Raw genomic sequence first — 19,948 nt, 5'->3', positions numbered from 1 at the left:
AAATTTTGATTAAATGGATCTTGTAAGCTCTCATCATAAGACAAAACATTTTTGGAAAAAAAATTATATTCACAGTAAAAGTTGTTTTAAAACAAGAAGTAGAAGACCATGTATTGAAATGGACATGAAACCTAAGTATATTAAGAGAAAATGACTCAGATTGACAAAAATTAATAATGTCAGAAGTTAAATGCTTTATTTAGGGGTACCTGGATGGCTCAGAGGGTTAAGCATCTGCTTTGGGCTCAGGTCATGATCTCAGTTCCTGGCATCAAGCCCACTTAGGACTCCCAGCTCAGTGGGGAGCCTGCTTCTTTCTCTCCTTCTATCTCTCCACCCTGCTCATGAGAGATCACATGAGTTCTCTCTCTCAAATAAATAAAATCTTTAAACAAAAAAGTTAAATGATTTATTTATAATATGAAAGAAAATGATAATGCTTCCCTTTAGGGAACAACCAGAAGTCTTTGCCTCTTTACCTTCATTTACCTTGCACCAGTACCTGATGCACTTCCATGCTGCCATTCCAGTCTTGCTGTTTTGGCGATTTTGGAATAAAGTGAGAAATCTTGGGAATATAAATTAACCTTGGCCAATGATTACATCTTTAGATTTTAGGGAACTTATTTTCTACTTGTAAACCTACAATCTGTACAATTAAGAATAAATTAGTATGTTGGATTTAAGAGATAATCTTTCAAACTAAGAAAATTTTAAACATATGAAAAGAAACCCACCTTATTTGACAAATAGTTATACCATCTACATAGGGAATGCAAGCTTTAAGTATCCTTTGCATTTACCTTTAATTGCACAGTAAATCCATTCACAGAGCCTTCTAAATCAGAAGGTATATTTCCCCCTCCAAAAAAATGCTGAAACAACTTCCTATCCATAACTCACACCTTTTAATGGACTCCTGGAAAATTCTATTGAAAAATGGTATTCAATGAAGTCATGTAACTCTCCTCAAATAATGTGTCCAATCTTTGTATCTAATGCCTACAACTAATCTTCTATTGAACTTAGTTTTAAATATGGTTGAAATTAACTCCCTTTACTCTTTTTCTTTTATCATTTATAATGGTTTTCAGATCTTGAAATGTGCATCTTTTCCAAGCAAGTTACACAGTCTTCTCAGAAATTGCTCTTGTCTGAGCTAAGTGTCCCTCACGTGGCTTGCCATAGAAATTCCTGGTAATCTCTAATCTAACACTTCCCTTCTGTTTCCAATTTTTTTTAAACTTTCAGTCTCCACAACTATACCTTAAGATCCTAGAAGAAAGAGTCTCTATCAGTCAAGTTTCAGCCAGAAGACCAGAACCCGTAGAAGTTATGTTAATGTACTTATTGCAGACAATTGGCTTAGCTGATTTTGGAGTCTGGCTAGGCAAGTCCAAAGTTGGAGGGCAGGCCTTTAGGAAGAATAGTCCAGAACTCAAGGGTGGGAGCTGAAGGTTCAGTAACAAGCAGAATGTCTTCTTTGGGGAAAGCTCAGTTCTGCTATTAAAAATTTCAACGGATTGGGGCCCCTGGGTGGCACAGTCAATTAAGCATCTGCCTTTGGCTCAGGTCATGATCCTGGAGTTCCAGGATGGAGCCCCGCATCAGGCTCCATATTCAGTGGAGTCTGCTTCTCTCTCTCCTTCTTCCTCTGTCCCTCCCACTGTGCATGCACTCATGAGCTCTCAATCTCTCAAATAAATAATTTTAAAAATCGTTAAAAAATTTCAACTGATTAAATCAGGCCAATCAGATTACTTAGGATAACTTTCTTTACTTAAAGTAAATTGATTATAGACATTAATCACATCTACAAAACATCTTCATAGCAACTCCTAGATTAGTGTTTGATTTAGAAATTGGGTACTACAGCCCAGCCACACTGATAAAAAAAAAAAAAAAGAAAAAAAAGAAAAGAAAAAATCCCTTAACTCCCATTAAAAAAAAAAAAAAAAGTTAACATCCAGAAGAATAAAAACTTATACCAGCCACCCACGTACTCCTCACCTAGATTTGAAATGTGCTAAAATTTGACTAATTTGCTGTATCTGGTGTGTGTGTTTGTGTACATTTTTGAAGTTATTTGAAAATATATTGCAAACATCATTACACTATATCTCTAAAACCTTTAGCATGCACCTCCTGAGAATGACATTCATCTACGTAACCACATTTGCATTACCCCCTCGCAAATAAATGAGCAATGATCTTATAAAGTTATCTAGTAATCAGTTCATATCCAAAATTTAGAATTATTCTATCACAATAAAGGAAAGAAGAAATTAAGAAATGAAGCAATAAAGAAAGCAAGACACAAAGAGAGAATTTTGAAGTTTCCTCCCAAAATTGAAGGTCAGCTAAGGGGTGTGTATACCTAAAACATCTCCTATGTTATACTCCTTTGGGGCTCTACATTCAGTGTTGGGTTAACTCCTTTCCCTATCAATGCCAATTTGAAAGAGTGTGAATATTTGCATTACTGTTATTATTGATAATGTTATTGTAACACTGGGATTTATATTCAATTCATAATTATATTTTGTACTTAATATTAAAAACACTGAATGACTGTTGAATTGTTTAATAGGATTCAAAATTAGTATTAAACTGTCCTTATGATGAAAGAGGCCAGGCCAGTTTTGGGAAAAGAGAAATGGAAAAATGGAATAGATCAGAACAAACAGCACATGTGTGTTTCCTCTGGGCTGTTTCAGCTCTCTTCCTCATTTAAACATACTGTTCACAGATCCTCACCATCTTTCCTGCCATGAGTTAGGAATCACTTGGTTTAAAAATCCTTCATCTGGATGTACCAGTATTTTGTGGAGGTATTTCTCTTAGGCATTCCTTTAAAGATAACAGCCTTATGCGTGACAACATTCCATTTTTCTTTCATCCATTTAATTCCTCAAAATGTTTGCCCATTTCCCCAGGATATAAATCCAGTTTCAAACAGGATTTGAGGAAGGATTACCTCAAAGAATGTTTTCTGAGACATTTAAAAATGGTAATTGATGATTTGAGTATTTTGCTTAGCTAGGTCGGTTCTTCAGCTGCAGAGAACATTCTGTTCCTAGGAAGTAGTTTTACTATATAGCAAGTGCTTAAGAAAATAGGAAAAGAAATAAACATTCTGAAAGTTAACCTTGTCTGACTTCAAATCAACCTTGGAGTTTTGTGCCAGGATCCTAGGAGAAACAAATAAACTGGATTGTGTTTGTGTCCTTCACAATTTGAGGAGTTCATAGAATTTGTTAGAAGTTCACATTGAAGCAAAAAGAGGCTCCACCCTGAGCTCCTGTCTAGCCTTTCCATAATAAATTGAAGACCTGAAACATGGCCATTAGTGACATAACTATAGTGCAAAGGCCTGTCCAAGGGCAATAAATGCCATTGTATCCCCACTCCCAAATTACATTGCCTCACAGCCTGCATTGGGCTAGATTTAGTGAGTTGTTTGGTCAAAATACATGGAAAGAAAGCCTAAGAACTAGCTGTGTAGGCAAGAAAAGGAAAGACTTTCTGGATGGAACAGATCTATAAAACAGTTAAATCAACTTGAAATATGTTATCTACCATTTTAATAACAGGTTCTTAAGGAGCTTAATATGGATCCCAATGTTTCTGAATTCAGATACTAAGCTAATATTAAAGAAATTGCATGGGCTTTGATAATTTTTTTTAATTTTTAATTTATTTATGATAGTCACAGAGAGAGAGAGAGAGAGAGGCAGAGACACAGGCAGAGGGAGGAGCAGGCTCCATGCACCGGGAGCCCGATGTGGGATTCGATCCCGGGTGTCCAGGATCGCGCCCTGGGCCAAAGACAGGCGCTAAACCGCTGCGCCACCCAGGGATCCCGGGCTTTGATAATTTTTGACATATATTTCCCCATTCTTTTGCCATCTTATATGTCCCTTGATCTTCAAAGGGAACTCCGATTAAATCATTTCAATATAAATATGCCCTATGTTTCATTTGGAATTCTTTTTAGTTTGGAAATAATGACTTTATGTGTCCACAAAAGAGCTACATTTCCCAATTTTAGGTCTAGCGTAATCCACTGACTAGTTGTCTTCACACACCAATTAACAAGAATAATTTCAGGCACGTGCAGTAGTTAACTCATGAACTAAAGTGGGTTTAGGTCCCCACTCCTTTTTCATTTTTATGAGGAGGTTGTGCTGTGTCCACATGCAGTTGTTCTTATTGTTGTTCTTTACATATAAGAATTTGTTTTGTTTTATTTCGAGAGTATTCTGAGCCTGAAAAAAAATGTCTTATTTACTATACACAGTGGAACAATTTGAAATAAGATCTATTTTAAACCTATGCATTCTGGTAATAATAATTGTCTTTATGCTTCATATGAAAGTTATTCCACCTTATCTAACACTTGTGTCTCACTGGGCCACCAGAAAAAGAATATGTTATCATATTATGAAACCATATCTCAGTGTGTTGTGCTTTTCTTTTTCTATTGAGAAAAAATGTAGAGTGAGTGAATATTGTCATGAAAAGAATTAAAACTTTGGTGCCAAACACCATCTTACAAATCCCACCACTTATGCCATCCATGGCCAAGAAGAGATTCTTTTGCAATGAAAAACTATATACATAAAAGGCAAAAGCTGAAAATAAGAATAAATATCTAATAAAAATATTAAAAAGCTCATAATTTGGATTGTACACATATGGATTAGGTGAAGTAACTATACCATAAATCACTAGGGTTACAGGCATTAGTAAAAGGTAAAACATTGCAGCAATAATAATTTTGTCTCTAAAAGTATATCTGCTAAAACTCTTAAGTGCTGATGGGATCCAGGGCCTGGTCCCTCTGGTCTGTTTTACTCTCTGTCTCTGGATCTAGTCTCATGCCTTTAAATACTGTCTACTAGTGTGACCCACATTAGTAACAACCTGCTCCTCTTATCTGAACTCCAGAAGGATACATCACCAGAGATCCTGGGTGGCTCAGTGGTTGAGTGTCTGCCATCAGCTCAGGTCATGACCCCAGGGTCCCAGGATTGAGTCCCGCATCAGGCTTCTTGCAGAGAGCCTTCTTCCTCTGCCTATGTCTCTACCTCTCTCTCTACATCTCTCATGAATAAATAAATACAATCTTTTTAAAAAGGATACATTGCCTATTTAAGTGACATTTGGACAATTCTAACAAGAAGATAAACTTTGCCATATCAAGTCCTCATCAATTTACCTCTGATATGATCAATTGTATCATCGTCTGCCCAGTAATTTACCTAAATTCTTTGGAGTCATTTTCCATTTCCATTTTCCTTCATTCTTCCTATTCATCTACAGGCAAATCTTCAGGCACTTTTACTAAATATATGCTCTCTGCTACTCATTGCTGTCATTGCAATACCATGTCTAAGCCTCCAAACTGCATTCATGGACAACCACCACAGACCCTGACCCTTACTGGACTCCTGCCCTCAGATCCATTTACCCAGAAGCAAACAGTATGATCTTCCAAAAATTGCATTCAAATTTATGGTATTCTCTTTCCTAAAACATTCCCATAATTTTCTATTTCACTTACAATAGAATTTATTTCTTTTATAATGTCTACACAGGATCTGGCTCCTGTCTTATGCTCTGATTACATGCTATACCAATTATGACTTGCTCACTACAACTACATTGGCTTTCCAGTTTTGCAAGTTTACCAAGTTGGTTTACCAAAAATCCTATCTAAGGATTTTTGCATAGTTGTGTTCTCTCCTGATCCCCAGATCATTGGTTCCATCTTGACATTAAAGTCTTAGTTTAATTTTTCTTTTAGTTTATTTTTTTTAAAAGATTTTATTAATTAATTTGACAGAAAGGGAGAGAGATACAGAGCACAAGCAGGGGGAGCAGCAGGCAGAGGGAGAAGCAGGCTCCCCACAGAACAGGGAGCCCAATGCAGGGCTTGATCCCAACATCCAGGGATCATAACCTGAGCCAAAGGCAGACACTTAACTGAGTGACCCAGGTTCCCCTAAAGTTTTAGTTTAAATGGAACTCCCTCAGTATAACCTGCTTTATTTACAGTTTGAAGAAGCCCCCAGTGACTGCTTTTAAATTATGTTGCTCTATCAAAGTGCATGCCACTACTTAAAAATGTCTATTTTTTGATTTTTGGAATATTTTATGGTAAACTCTGAACTGCACAAAGCTATGTACTTAATAAGCTATCATCACTTAATATTATTCAAACTGCTACATATATGAAATGGTTTTTGTTATTCCCATAATCAATTGACCCCAAGTCAGTGTTTAGTATCACCACTCAAATGATACTGGATTGCTTAACAATATTTCATAATGTATGATAACCCTAAAAAATAAGATATATTCAAGAACTGGCTCCCTTGTGCTTTCTTCCTCAAACATGTCTTCACAGTCACCCATCACACTGATAAGAAATACCCAGTTCCAACAGAAAGCACATGAGACATTGAAGTCTTTAAACTTCATCATCCATATCTACATAAATGCACAACAACAAATATTAACAATAGTAAAGCTTTTGCATCAGCAGTAGAAAACTCGTGGGTACTGTTTTCTAAAATGAAATCTGGACCATTAAACTGTCACCTTTTTTCAGATGTCTCCTATTCTAGTATAGATTGAAAATTTTAGGACAATTGGGATTTGTTTAAACACTGATTTTCATAAATTGGAATTCCAAGAGTGTTAAACAGCTGCCAGTCAACAGATAAATCTACAGACTATAAAGATGCCAATGTCAAAAAAAAGATCTGCTATTAATATAAGAGTACTGAAATGTATTAAATACATTGAAGAATAATACTCAAATAGTTGCTGATCACCATATTCAGCCTTCTGGAAAGAAATGACCTCAGAGATATTCTACTTAATGACATCTGTTTTACAAGGAAGATATATTAATTTATACACCCCCTCACATACAGACACACACATTACTTTGCAAGCACATTGGGTATCTTTTTTTTTTTAACATTTTATTTATTTATTCATGAGAGACAGACAGAGGCAGAGACATAGGCAGAGGGAGAAGCAGGCTCCCCATGGGGAACCTGATGTGGGACTCGATCCCAGGACCCTAGGATCACGACCTGAGCTGAAGGCAGACGCTCAACCACTGAGCCACCCAGGTGCCCCACACTGGATATCTTTTGGTTTAGAGTACCTTATCTAATGTACCTAGAAGTGAGGAAACCAAATCTTTCCTGCTGCGTTCTTCATTTTAGTTTCCAATATTATACCAGAATTATGCCAAATTTTGAATTCCCACAATTCATTTTTTTCTACATCACATAAATCACTTCATATAAAGCTAATAACAACAATAAAGTTGGCATCACAGTACAGCTGAGTTAAGCCCTTGGTATGTGACAAGTATAAATCAGGACACTAGACAGAGCAGTATGACCAGTGCACAGCACATGCTGACCTTACATCCCCTTGATTCTATTTCTGCTACTTCTAGCTCCATTTTGAAAAAGCTGAAAATCCTACAGTTGTGCCAATATTGATTTTGGTGGTCAGTAATCAAAAGGAATTAGCCAGGGAAATTCAAAAAAAAAGGTTTTTTTTGTTTTCTGTTTTTAAATATACTATTTATTGGCCAGATATTCAGATTTGGAAGGATTAATTATATATTTTTAATGGGATTGAATATTTTAATTGTGTTTGGTTTAGACAAGTGGCAAATAAATTCCAAAACCCAATTAGTAAAGGTTTTATTTGGAAAATTCAAATATTTAGAATATGGAATATATTGGGGGAAAAAAGCCCAGTGGAAAACTTAGCTCTATATTACAATAGGTTAATTATAAAAATATCCACAATTATTCTTATTCTGGTTTTCATATCACTTGCAATGTTTTCAAAATTCCTCCCACTAAGTGGTGGAGTTTATTCATTCAGCTTTTGAAAATTTTCTGTTTTGTGACTTGTTCTGTCTAGGAATACAGCTGATGCAATATTGTGTCCATTTCAAATTGAGGCCTCAAGAGGCCTTGTATAGAATTCTGCTCACTCTTTTTAAATTCCTTTTATGCCATGTGAAAAAGTCTGGACTAGCGTGCTAGAGAATACGAGACCTAGAAGCAGGCAACCTTATTTTCCTAGCCAATGCCATCCTAGACCAGCCTACAGCCAGCCAACCTCTGAGTACGGGACATAATACTGCTAAGACTAGCAGAGCTGCTTCCCTAACTCATAGCTAAATTCAGGTGCATAAGAACAGCTAAGACCAGAAATTCCCAGTTGACCCAAAATTCACGAGCAACAATGCTTTGCATGAGTTTTATTGTGGACCCTATACTATTATATCAACAGATAACTTATTCTTAAGAAAATGCCCCTGAGAGTTGCAAAATATATCTACTATAGTCTTCTGGCTCTTTTGGGATGCAGGCCCAGAACTGTTACAGGATATACTTCTGAGAATCAATGTAAATTGAATATAGCTACTTTATTCCTATAGCTACAAAGATAACTGAGGACCAATACAGTGTCTAATGCAAAGTAAGTACTCAAATATCTGTTATATACATTAACTAATATTTTTCTAAGCAAAGTCCAAATATTCTAAAGTGTATTAAAAAATCTGGAATTAGCCAAATTCCTATCTAATTTAAGGAAAGGGACATGACTAGTCTTTGCATTTGCCAACTGAGAGGCCTGGTAACAACAACAACAACAAAGCCATTTTTTAAAAGCACAGAATGGGATCACAAGGTCATAAGACACTGCAAGCCATAGTCTTGGGGGCACAGATGAACTGTAAACTAAGGAGAGCAAACATCTGGAACCGGTTATATGAAGAACAAGAACTTCTAAAATAGGTGAAGCAAGGAAAGAAGAAAAGGGTGCAGAGCAAGAAGCAAAGAGGCAAGATTTTTGGGTGTTGCTTTTCAAACATCGGCTTATGTTCCCAGCTCTCCTTTAGGGCCCAACAAGTTTGTTCTGTGTGTCAGTGTTCGGTTTTGGCAGGAAGCAAGAGGCACAGCAAACAATGTGGTATTTGATGCTGTGGCATGGCTCACTTATTTCCCCTTTTTAAAAGTGAGATGCTTACTCTCCATATGCCTAGAGCTCTGTGTGCCAGCAACCCAAAATTGAGGCCTTCTCCAGGAATTGTCCTCAGCCAAGCAGAGCTGCCTTGTTCTTCCTTCATCCCTGCATGAACTAGTCAATGTAGGGGTATGAAGGGCTGGTCCTTTGCCTCAACTAAGAGCATCTATGAAGAGTCATCCCAAGGCCTGAAGCTCTACAGGGACTGCTGAGGCTCCTGCTCTATTACTGGTCCACTATTCCTAATCCCATTCTCTCTACTTCCTTCTGGGTATAGTTCCTAAGAGCATGCACAGGGGCACAAGAATCCTTATCTCTGCACTGTGTTCCTGGAATATGAGAAAGACAAGCTTTGGTACCAAAAGTGGGCTGAGAAAACAGATTTCAAGCGGGAATTTTATAGCTATGTCATTGGCCACATGGCTTGTAGGTGGAATATAGGTAGCCCCTGGAAGGCAAAGGTGCGGCAGCTGCTAAAATCCTTGGCAGAAGGGAATGAATGCACTGGTGAGTGCAAGACCTCAGACATTTGAGAGATGATATGAAGTAATAATTGCAGGGATCTGGAATCAGTTGGCTTTTGCTAGGGGTTCGCAACATTTTAGAAAAACTGCTGTGAAAGACTGAAGGTGATTAATTATCAAATTCAGGCTTGGTATGAAAGTCAGAGGGCATCCCAGCAGCACAGAAAAAGTTTCATCTCCTGTTGCCAAAAGACTGAAAAAGCTGAGTATCAGACCCATAACTTGATTATAAAATTATAATGTAAGCAGAGCTCTAGTGAAGGTTGAATTCTCAAGATCAGCAAATCTGTGAAGCCCTGTCAGTGTCCTTATTCAAGAAAAGTAAAATTCTGCAACTTGGTATGGGGATATGAGGGCAAGGCCTTGAAAATCGTGAATCTCCAGATTAGGCAAAATAGAATTCTGCAGAAAGGTCACATTCTTCCCTGTTAAAGTCTAGCTAAACCCCTTGCGATGGGATCATGGCCATAGTCATTTTGTCTATAGCCATTTTTGTGCTACAACAGCAGAGTTGATGAGTAGTTGAGGGTGAGCTCAACTCCCAAGATATTAGCTATCTGGCCTTTTAAGAAAAAGTCTGCCAACCCCTGGTCTAGAGGATTTTTCACAGTTATTCTATTCCATCCCCATAGAAAAGAGGAATAATAAAGTCTAGGTCCAGTTGAACTCACAGTGGATCCATTGGCGAATGGACTCACCCGAGGGTAGTTTCTTTGTTCCCAAACTGTATAATGGAAATGATCATGTTGATAGTTGGCAAAACTACAATACTCCTTTCCCTTAGGATAAAACCTAGCATAGTGAGGACACTCAAGTGGAAACCTGTAAAACTGCCCTACAGTACCTGTCTGGCCAAGAGATTAAAACAAAAACAAAAAAAAAACACAAAAACCACAAAACCTATTACATCATAGGAAGAAAAATATTATTCAAAAAAAATTTGAACATATCTGTATTGTCAAAATGCCCTCTACAAAATCTGGAAACCTCCTTGCAAGTGAGAAGACTATTGGAAATTCAAGGTGGTAACAGTCTCCATTGCAGTTGCTCTGCTGGATATATTTTCTTCGCCAGAGCAGATCCACATGGTCTCAGATATATTGCATCCATGAAGTACAGTATAGTTGAATCCTATAAAGAAATAGAATAAGATACAATTATATTCATATGCGATGGGCTGCAATATATATTTTTCTTCTAGGACTTAGTTTACAATCCCATCATGTATCATAACTGAACCTGAAATACTTATACTGTCAGCATATCCCACAGAACATCACATTGATCCACTATATTGGTGACATCATAGGAGTCAGATTAGATAAGCAAGAAGTGGGAAGTTTATTGAAAGCCTTGATTTTCAAGATGCCCGTACTCCGGAGAGTAGAAGATAGAAGTACAATAATAAAGGATACCACCATGTCAGTGAAGGTTTAAGGGACTAGTGATGTGGGGTGTACTGGGATATGCTCATCAAAATATTGGGTTACTACATTTTTAATCTCCCACAATTAAAAAGAAAACACAGTACCTGGTAAGCCTCTTTTGTATTTGAAAGAAACATATCCTACACATAGGAAGATAATTCCAATCTAGTTGATGAGTGGCATGCAAAACTTCCAGCTTTGAAGAGGGCCCAGAAAAGGAAATGGATCACCATGAAGTCCAGGTTGTGACGAAGCAGTTCTGACACTTAAGTCATATATAGGAGACTTTATACATTAGAGGAATCTTCAGTGGGCAGTTTGGGGAGTGGTAGTCTTAGAATTACAACGAACAACCCTGGATACAGATAAAAACCACGTCATCTGAATCTGCAGACTCAAAAAGCAGCTCCCAATATATAACTGGATTCTGGTAGAGACCAAGCACCTGACTGTGGGCCATCAAGTGTCTATGGGACCACAACTGCCCATCTTGGGCTGAGTATCTGTTATAAAGCCACAAAACCAGGAAGACCTAGAAGCAGTGCATTTTAAAAAGGAAGCAGTATGTTTGGAATCAATCACAGAAAGTAAAAATAAGCTACACAATATGTGGCCCAGACCACCATGTCATTCTTTATCATTGACCCAGCATCTCTCCTTTGGCTCATACTTATGGCCATAGAAGATACCTCTTATGGGCCATCTAACAGAAGTAAAAGGATGAGCTTGCTTTCCAGAGTCCTCAGGTTACTAAGTAAGTTCAAGCTTAAAATAGACTGTTGTTTTACAACAACCCCACTCAGAGATGGCCCAGAAAGACAGTGGTGATTGTAAATTCACCCAATAGTCAGATCTTTTGATGGTGTACCTTGTCAACCATTTTTTATGGAAATAGAAAAAGTTCATGATAAGCATGTATACAGATACATAGGCAATGGCTAATGCCTTGGTTAGTTTGATAGAAGCCTTGAAGGAAAAAGTTGGGAAAATCTGGGACAAAGTGGCTGGGAGCAGAGGCATGTGCATAAATATAGGCCTTTGTATGACATTTTAATCCCCATCAGAGAGTATTTACTAAAAGAGAGGCTTTAAACAATGTAGATTTAGTAGTAGACCATTGACATCAGCCAGTAACTATGCTCAGCCATCCCTTTGGAACAGAATAAACTTAAGAACAGAATAGCTGTAGTGGCAGAGACGGAGTGATTCATGGGTCCAACATCATGGAATCTCACTCAAATAAGGCTTATCTAGCTACCTTCCTAGTCAAATGTCCAATCTTCTAACTACAGGTAACAGCCATTAATCCTTGAGATGGCACTATACTTCAAGGTAACTGGCCAGACATTTCATGGCAAGTTGCTATCTTTAGACTTCTTTGAATATGGAAGGGACATGATTCATCTTGACTATAACTGACATACATTCTAGGTGTTGGCCTCCCCTTCCTGACTGTAGGACCTCAGCCAGATACACTACCAAAAGGCTTACAAAATTTTTGCCCCATCAACACAGGATTCTGCGTGGACTCTCATTGTATAAAGAGATCCATTTTGCACAATTGAGATAAGGGAGTTGAAATACAACCTTGGAATCAATTGATCTTATCACATACTGCATTATATGATATGCCAGAAACAATTAGCCGATAGAACAATGGGATGGTCTTCTTAACGTACAGTGTTTTTGATTTTGATCATTTAATATGTTTGTTGGAAATAGTACTTGAGGTCAAGGTTTTGTTTTGCATTATTTTCTCTCCCTTTCTGCACTTTAAGGACTTTGATTAGTATTCTTGATTTACAAACCACCTGCTAATCTGTGGACTGTTATACATGATAGGAATTAACCTATCTTGTCAGAGTCACTATACTTTAGTGCCTATAAATGCAGAAATACTAAAGACACAAATAAAAATGGGAAATGGAAATTATATCTCTGTGTCTGTCTATCTAAGGGTCTTTTTTTAATAAATTTATTTTTTATTGGTGTCCAATTTACCAACATACAGAATAACACCCAGTGCTCATCCCGTCAAGTGCCCCCCTCAGTGCCCGTCACCCATTCACCCCCACCCCCCTCCCTCCTCCCCTTCCACCACCCCGAGTTCATTTCCCAGAGTTAGGAGTCTTTATGTTCTGTCTCCCTTTCTGATATTTCCCACACATTTTTTCTCCCTTCCCTTATATATATTCTAGGGTCTTAATATGAGTTTGGAAATTAAGGAAGAATTTCCTATACATCTTCAGTGACATGATTTTATAATTTCATCTGTCCAGTTAATTTAGAAGAAGCCAAGTTCTCTTCAGATATGAAAAAGTAGGTTGTGCTAGTACTAAAAATTCTACTATTCCTTGAATATCATCTTACTAAGCAATTTCAATAGATTTGGCTCAAGGAGATAAGAAAAGTGTCGAGTTCTTAAACAGTACATGCAACAATATACACATTTTAATAAAATGGTGACATTACTCTTAAAGCCACTGGTAATAAAATATAAAAACAAGCATAATGACTTGCTGAAAATGTAGTCTAATAATAAAGCATGAGCTAGACAGTAGCAGAATAAACTGAGAGGAAGTTTGATAAAGAAATAAGAAACACATGTACATTTATGTATCATACCTTTATACTAGATTTGATCTTTAAAAATGGACTTCTTGGAATATGTAAAACAAAAGAATGTTTAGCAATATTATTTGGAAAATATCTCCAATTATGAAGATAATAATTTTTTGCCTATTGAAAATAGAAAACACAAATACAAACATATATATCCACACATACCACTTCAAAAATACTTTTCAGTCCCTAAGATGAACATTTGCATAATCTATTTTTCATGATTATTGCCTAGAAATTACCAATGAAAAGCAGAACAATTTTTCTTTTTCTTTCCAAAGTACAAATATAGTAACAAAGATGCTATAGAACCAGTCCTAATTTTATTTTATTATTTTTTTTAATTTTTATTTATTTATGATAGTTACAGAGAGAGAGAGAGGGAGGCAGAGACACAGGCAGAGGGAGAAGCAGGCTCCATGCACCGGGAGCCCGATGTGGGATTCGATCCCGGGTCTCCAGGATCGCGCCCTAGGCCAAAGGCAGGCGCCAAACCGCTGCGCCACCCAGGGATCCCAGTCCTAATTTTAATCATTCTGATGGTTTCTTAAAATGTATTAAGTATAGATTTTTTGAAATATTATTTTGAAATTGACTGTTATCCATTCATCAGTTATTTGTCACATTTTAAGGAAAAAATTTCTCAAGAGCATAGGTGGTTGAAAAAGTTGTGGTTGATTCGCACAGTTAAGTATTTACCTTATATTCAACAGATAGTGAATTAGGAAATAGTTTTATTCTAAAAGCAGTTTTAATAAATCAATTCAATATGGTTTTCATGTTAGTTTTACCTCTGTTTTAACTAAACTGTTGTATTTTAGGAATATAAAATCTAAAATGACATAGAATAAATTAATATAATTTCTTAGATGGTATGGCAAAAATTTTGTATCTCTATGCAAAAATAAATCTTGAACCACACCTTGTGCCATATACAGAAATTATAAAACATCTATGAGGGAACTTCTTAAAACATGTACACACACACAGAGAGACAGACAAATACATATATGCACTCAATCTTGGATTAGGACTAAATTTGGCATTCAGTAACATGAATTATAAAAGAAAAATTATAGGTGTGTGTGGGTAGCTCAGTAAGTTAAATATCTGACTCTTGATCTCAGCTCAACTCTCGATCTCGGGGTTGTGAGTTCATGCTCTGTGTTGGGTTTCTCGCTGGGTGTGGAGTCTACTTTAAAAAAAATTATACATAGTGGCATCTGTCAAAATAAAAATCAAAAAATGTTGCTCTTTGAAAGGAAAATCAAAGTACAAGCCAAAGACTGGGAGAAAATATTTCCAAACATAGGTAATAACAACTGGTATCAAGAATTTATGAAAATATTCATGATTATTACAAAATATTCTACAAATGGACAAAATATTAGAAAAAACAGTTTTATCAACATCACATGTATCTGTACTTAATATCATTGTTTATTAGGGAAACATGCTTAAAAACACAAATGAAATTTCATTAAACATCCTTTTGAATGGCTTTAACGTCAAACTATGAGTATCAAGTTGTGGCGAGGATATGGACCAGTTACAACTCTCATACAATGCTGGCAGTAACATTAAATGATACAGCTACTTTGGGAAGTAGTTTGGTACTTTCCTACAAAGTTAAACATCCATTTACCACATAGCCCAGAAGTCCCCTTCTAGGTAGATCTGAAAAAGAAATGAAAACATATGTTTGCATAAATACTTATACACAGATGTTTAACTATTTTGTTTCATAACCACCCAGAACTAAATCCAAATGTTTGTCAGCTGGGAAAGGGTATACAAATAGTGGTTTACAATGGAATACTAAAAACTGCAGCAGGACTGATGAATTGCAAATGTATCATGCTAATTGATAGAATCTATGAATGGCCACAAAAAATATGATTCTGTTCATATGAAATTTTGGAAAAGGCAAAACCATGTGGACAGAAAATGGTTGCTAAACGTTGGAAAAGGAGAAAAGATTGACCTCAAAGTAGCATGATAGAATTTTATGGGGTGATGGAATTATTTTGACCATGGTGATGATTTCCTGACTGAATGTGTTTGTCAGAATTCATAGAATTATATAACTTAAGGGGGTGACTTTGACTGTAAATTACATTTCAATAAACCTCACTTAAGAAAAATAGTTCAGTAACACAAGTAAACTTAGGACAATTTCTGGCACACAGTTAGCACATAAAATACTAGTTGCTATTGTTACTGTTATCATCATTATTATTGAAATGATAAAAACTTTTTTCACAAATTAATAACCATAATTTTCATAGCATAGGATAAGAGCATGATGCAATCTCATCAAATATTTATATGGTCAAATACTTCTATAAGAGCACAAATATACTAAATAGCAAATTTCCATTTAGGAATAAAAGGTCAAGCATTCTATTTTTGCTTTTTCAGCAGTCTATCTAAATTTCTAAAATAGATTAAAAAGTGTTTGTGTATGCATTTTTACTTATGCAATGTTTACTAACCACTTATTATACATCAATCCTTTGCTATGCATTGGGGATCTACTGGTAAAAAAAAAAATCACTAATAACTCTTACCCTCATGTAATCCAGTGCTTTGCATAATCAAATCATGCAATAATGGTAAAGTCAAAAATATTTTGACAAAATATGAAAGTCATGCTAAATACCGGATAGGAATATGTGTGTATAATCTTCAAAGAAGAATGTTTCTCTGCTACCTGGGCAGTGGAAGTCAAGTCAAATAGAGCACTTGGGATGAAGCATGCAAGCAAGATATTACATACATTAAAGTTGGGGGAAAAATAAAAAAGCTTAATGAGGAATTGTGATGTAAATTTACATTGGAATGAAGGATGTTACGGTCACTATTGCTGCATAACAAATCATTTAAAACCTAACTGTGTCAAACACACTATTTTACTGGTATCATAGACTCTGGGGTTCAGAGCTGTTTGTCTAAGCTCCACAATATCTAGGGCTCCACCTGGGAACTTTCTAGCTGGAGGCTGGAATCATTTTGAGGTGCCTTTACTCACATCTGGTGGCTGATGCTGCTTGTTGCATAAAGTCTCTGGCTGGGCTATTGGCTGGATACCCCTAAGTGTCCTCTTCATGTCTAATAAGTGTTAAGTCTCATTTATATTTCTTCTCTGCATGGTGACTGAGAGCATATATCCCAAGAGAATAAGGTGAAAGGCAGAGTATATTAAAATCAAACCTTGGGAATGTCAAGCCATCATTTCAGCCATATTTTCTTGGTTGGAGAAATCACAGAGGTCCATACAATTTCAAAGGGAAGAGTGAACAAGGCACATATCCGCCACATCAGCACATACAATGAAGGGAATATCAAGGCTTCGTTGAGAAGGGAAATTTTGGAAAATGATATGTGCTACAAATGGCGCAAGTGTTTGCCATAAAGTTCTATGAATATGGATATAAATTGCAACTGGTGATTGCCCATTTGAAATTCTAGTAATTGACATCAGGGTTAAGTGAATAACACATATTTGTCTTTGAACATTTAGATCCCTAGTACAAGCAAGAACTTCCTAAGTTATTCCCATTTTAGGGCAGCCCAGGTGGCTCAGTGGTTTAGCGTCGCCTTCAGCCCAGGGCATGATCCTGGGGACCCAGGATCGAGTCCCACATCAGGCTCCCTGCATGGAGCCTGCTTCTCTCTCTGCCTGTGTCTCTGCCTCTCTCTCTCTCTGTGTGTCTCTCATGAATAAATAAATAAAACCTTTAAAAACAATTATCCCCATTCTATAGAAAAGTGTTCTATTAACATTCAGATCATAGAAGCAAAACTCACTTTCAGCTAGCTAGAAGTGTACTGTTTAGCATATACTGATTCACAACATTTATTGAATGTTTATCATGTGCTAAGTGCTAACTATAAATAGTGAAGCATCATGTTTTCCATAAAATACTTTTATTAAATATTCTGTCAGTTTTTAGTATTTTTTAAAATTTTCTTTTATAGATAAAATATTTTCTCAGCTTCCGAACTGTTGGTTGGATGTTTGCCAGTTTGATTACCATTAAGGAAACCCAACTAGACTAATATGCCTTTTGGGGAATGGGCTGAGATGAGGAACTTAATGCATTCCTTACTGTTATCATTTCTCTGACAACGTAGTTCTATGGGTTGAATTTAGAGTCACAGAATATCAGTTATTTGTAACTAACAAATACAACCCTCCCCAAACTGAAGAAGTTAAAGCCTTGCACCAGAGTATTACATATGTCCAGGTACAATACAACCCACAGAGAGGATACTATTGTGGCAGTAACATAGGAACATCAAACATCTTTTTGTTAGTATCTTCTCTTGATGTTATGTACCTGTTACTTCTCTCTTGGAAAACCTAATAGTTTGGCAGAGAATGGTAACTACCCATTAGATCTGTTTTATATTCCAGAGTAGTAGAAGAGGAAGGAGTCTAGTAGTTCTGGCTGATATAATGCAGGTGAAAATAGTGTAAGTCATTTCATTAAAGCACCTTATTTTTTTGACATTTAGGTTCCGGGGATCACCAGAGGCCCTCAAGACTGTAGAGGACTTTGAACACATAACAACAGTGAAAGGTACAAGATAGATGGACCCTTGACCACCCTGAATCATCCTTGGAGGAGTGCTACTGAGTGTTGAATATCTGCATTGAACTTGATGGGGCAAGGATAAATTTTACTCTCTGCTGAGATGTGGGCAATTATATTTTATAATTAGCCTACCTTGATCAATATAACTGGTACTGTGAGACAGAAGGTAATGTTTGAAAAGATTTATTATCTGTAGTCTCAAGGCAAACAGCTGAAGAACAAAATCATTAATTATATGGGAGGAGAGAGAGCAAGATAACACAACAACAACAAAAATGGTAGCGTGGTAGGCTAGTTTTTGAACCATGTAAGATTCTGTCAGTCCAACCAGCTTATCTATTCACCCTTTCTCAGACTCAGGCCCTTGGGCTATTTCCTGTCAGATAGGCATAATAATTCATGATTTCCCTAGTCCAGACTAGTGCCATTGCTTTACTACCCCTAGAAAATGGAACCCTTAAGCTCTGTGTTGGTTGAGATGGACAAACTCTGCTCCCTTCACACTGACCAGGCTGGATCTGAGGACTATCTAGTTCTTCTGTCTGCCTAGAGAAGCCAAATTGCACAGCCTTGAAGTATAGGCAAGTTGATGTTTCACAGGCACTGGTTGACCAATGAAAAACAAGATGCTGGGGAGCCAGGGTGGCTCAGTAGTTCAGCCCCTCCTTCAGCCCAGGGTGTGATCCTGGAGACCTGGGATCGAGTCCCACGTCAGGCTCCCTGCATGGAGCCTGCTTCTCCCTCTGCCTGTGTCTCTGCCTCTCTCTCTCACTCTCTCTCTCTCTCTCTCTCTCTGTCTGTCTCTCATGAATAAATAAATAAGATCTTAAAAAAAAAAACACAAGATGCTAGATTTTCTTCTTAATAAGATCTAAGAAATCAAAATATGAAAAACAGTTTGTTTAGCACTGGTGGATGTTTCACTATAAAACATTCACATTTTCTTACATATAAATTAGCTGTTTTGGATAAATGACACTAACATATGGGACTCCTGGGTGGCTCAGTCGGTTAAGTGTCCAACTCTTGGTTTTAGCATAGGTTGTGATCTCACGGTCCTGAGATCCAGTCCCAGTGGGACTTCCCACTCAGTGCAGAGTCTGCTTGAGATCTTCTCTTTCTCTCTCTCTCTCTCTCTCCTTCTTCTGCCTCCCCACCCCTGCACATGCACTTTCTCTCTCTCCGTCTCTCCCTCTCTCAAATCAATCAATCTTTAAAAAAAAAATTTCTCAGTGAATAACAAAGCCAATTTTCTCATGAAGAAGAACTTTGGCACTAGAAATAATGTAAATAGTTTCAAGATGAAATGGGCAGGTATAGCTTTATACTTTTGGTAAATATTTGGATTCTGCTTTTAAATCATCATTGAACTTTGAATCCACATTTTGACTTAATACTGGAAGGTTTGAAAAACAAATTATGGTCTAGGAAAGTTGTAATGATAGAGAAGCTGTTGTGTGTTAGTCAAGTATTTTTTTTTTTGTGTGTGTGTGTTAGTCAAGTAAATGGAACATTACTTTCGTCCAACACAGAATTTTTTTAAGGCATTCTAGTTAGTCAAATAAAGCACAACTGAATGATGATTGGTGTGGTCATGTATGTATTTGTGTATCTTCAACCTGACCAAACCTTTGGCTGATAAACAGTCATTAAAAAAAATGTACCCTAAGCTTCAAATTAAAATATCTGTTTAGATGTT

General features: G+C 36.8%; 1 long non-coding RNA gene across 1 annotated transcript; it reads right to left on the bottom strand.

Annotated features, from left to right (window-relative positions):
• Positions 1–10,502: 10,502 nt before the first annotated feature.
• On the bottom strand, positions 10,503–11,764 carry LOC144301806 (uncharacterized). Its single transcript, XR_013368697.1, has 2 exons — positions 11,131–11,764; positions 10,503–10,730 (listed from the first exon to the last, which is right to left on the bottom strand). It is a non-coding gene; the product is annotated as an uncharacterized LOC144301806 (long non-coding RNA).
• Between the last annotated feature and the right edge of the window lie 8,184 nt (positions 11,765–19,948).

Source organism: Canis aureus, chromosome 30 (genome assembly GCF_053574225.1).
Source record: "Canis aureus isolate CA01 chromosome 30, VMU_Caureus_v.1.0, whole genome shotgun sequence".
NCBI lineage: Eukaryota > Metazoa > Chordata > Mammalia > Carnivora > Canidae > Canis > Canis aureus.
This window is presented reverse-complemented; position numbering and strand designations above follow the sequence as displayed.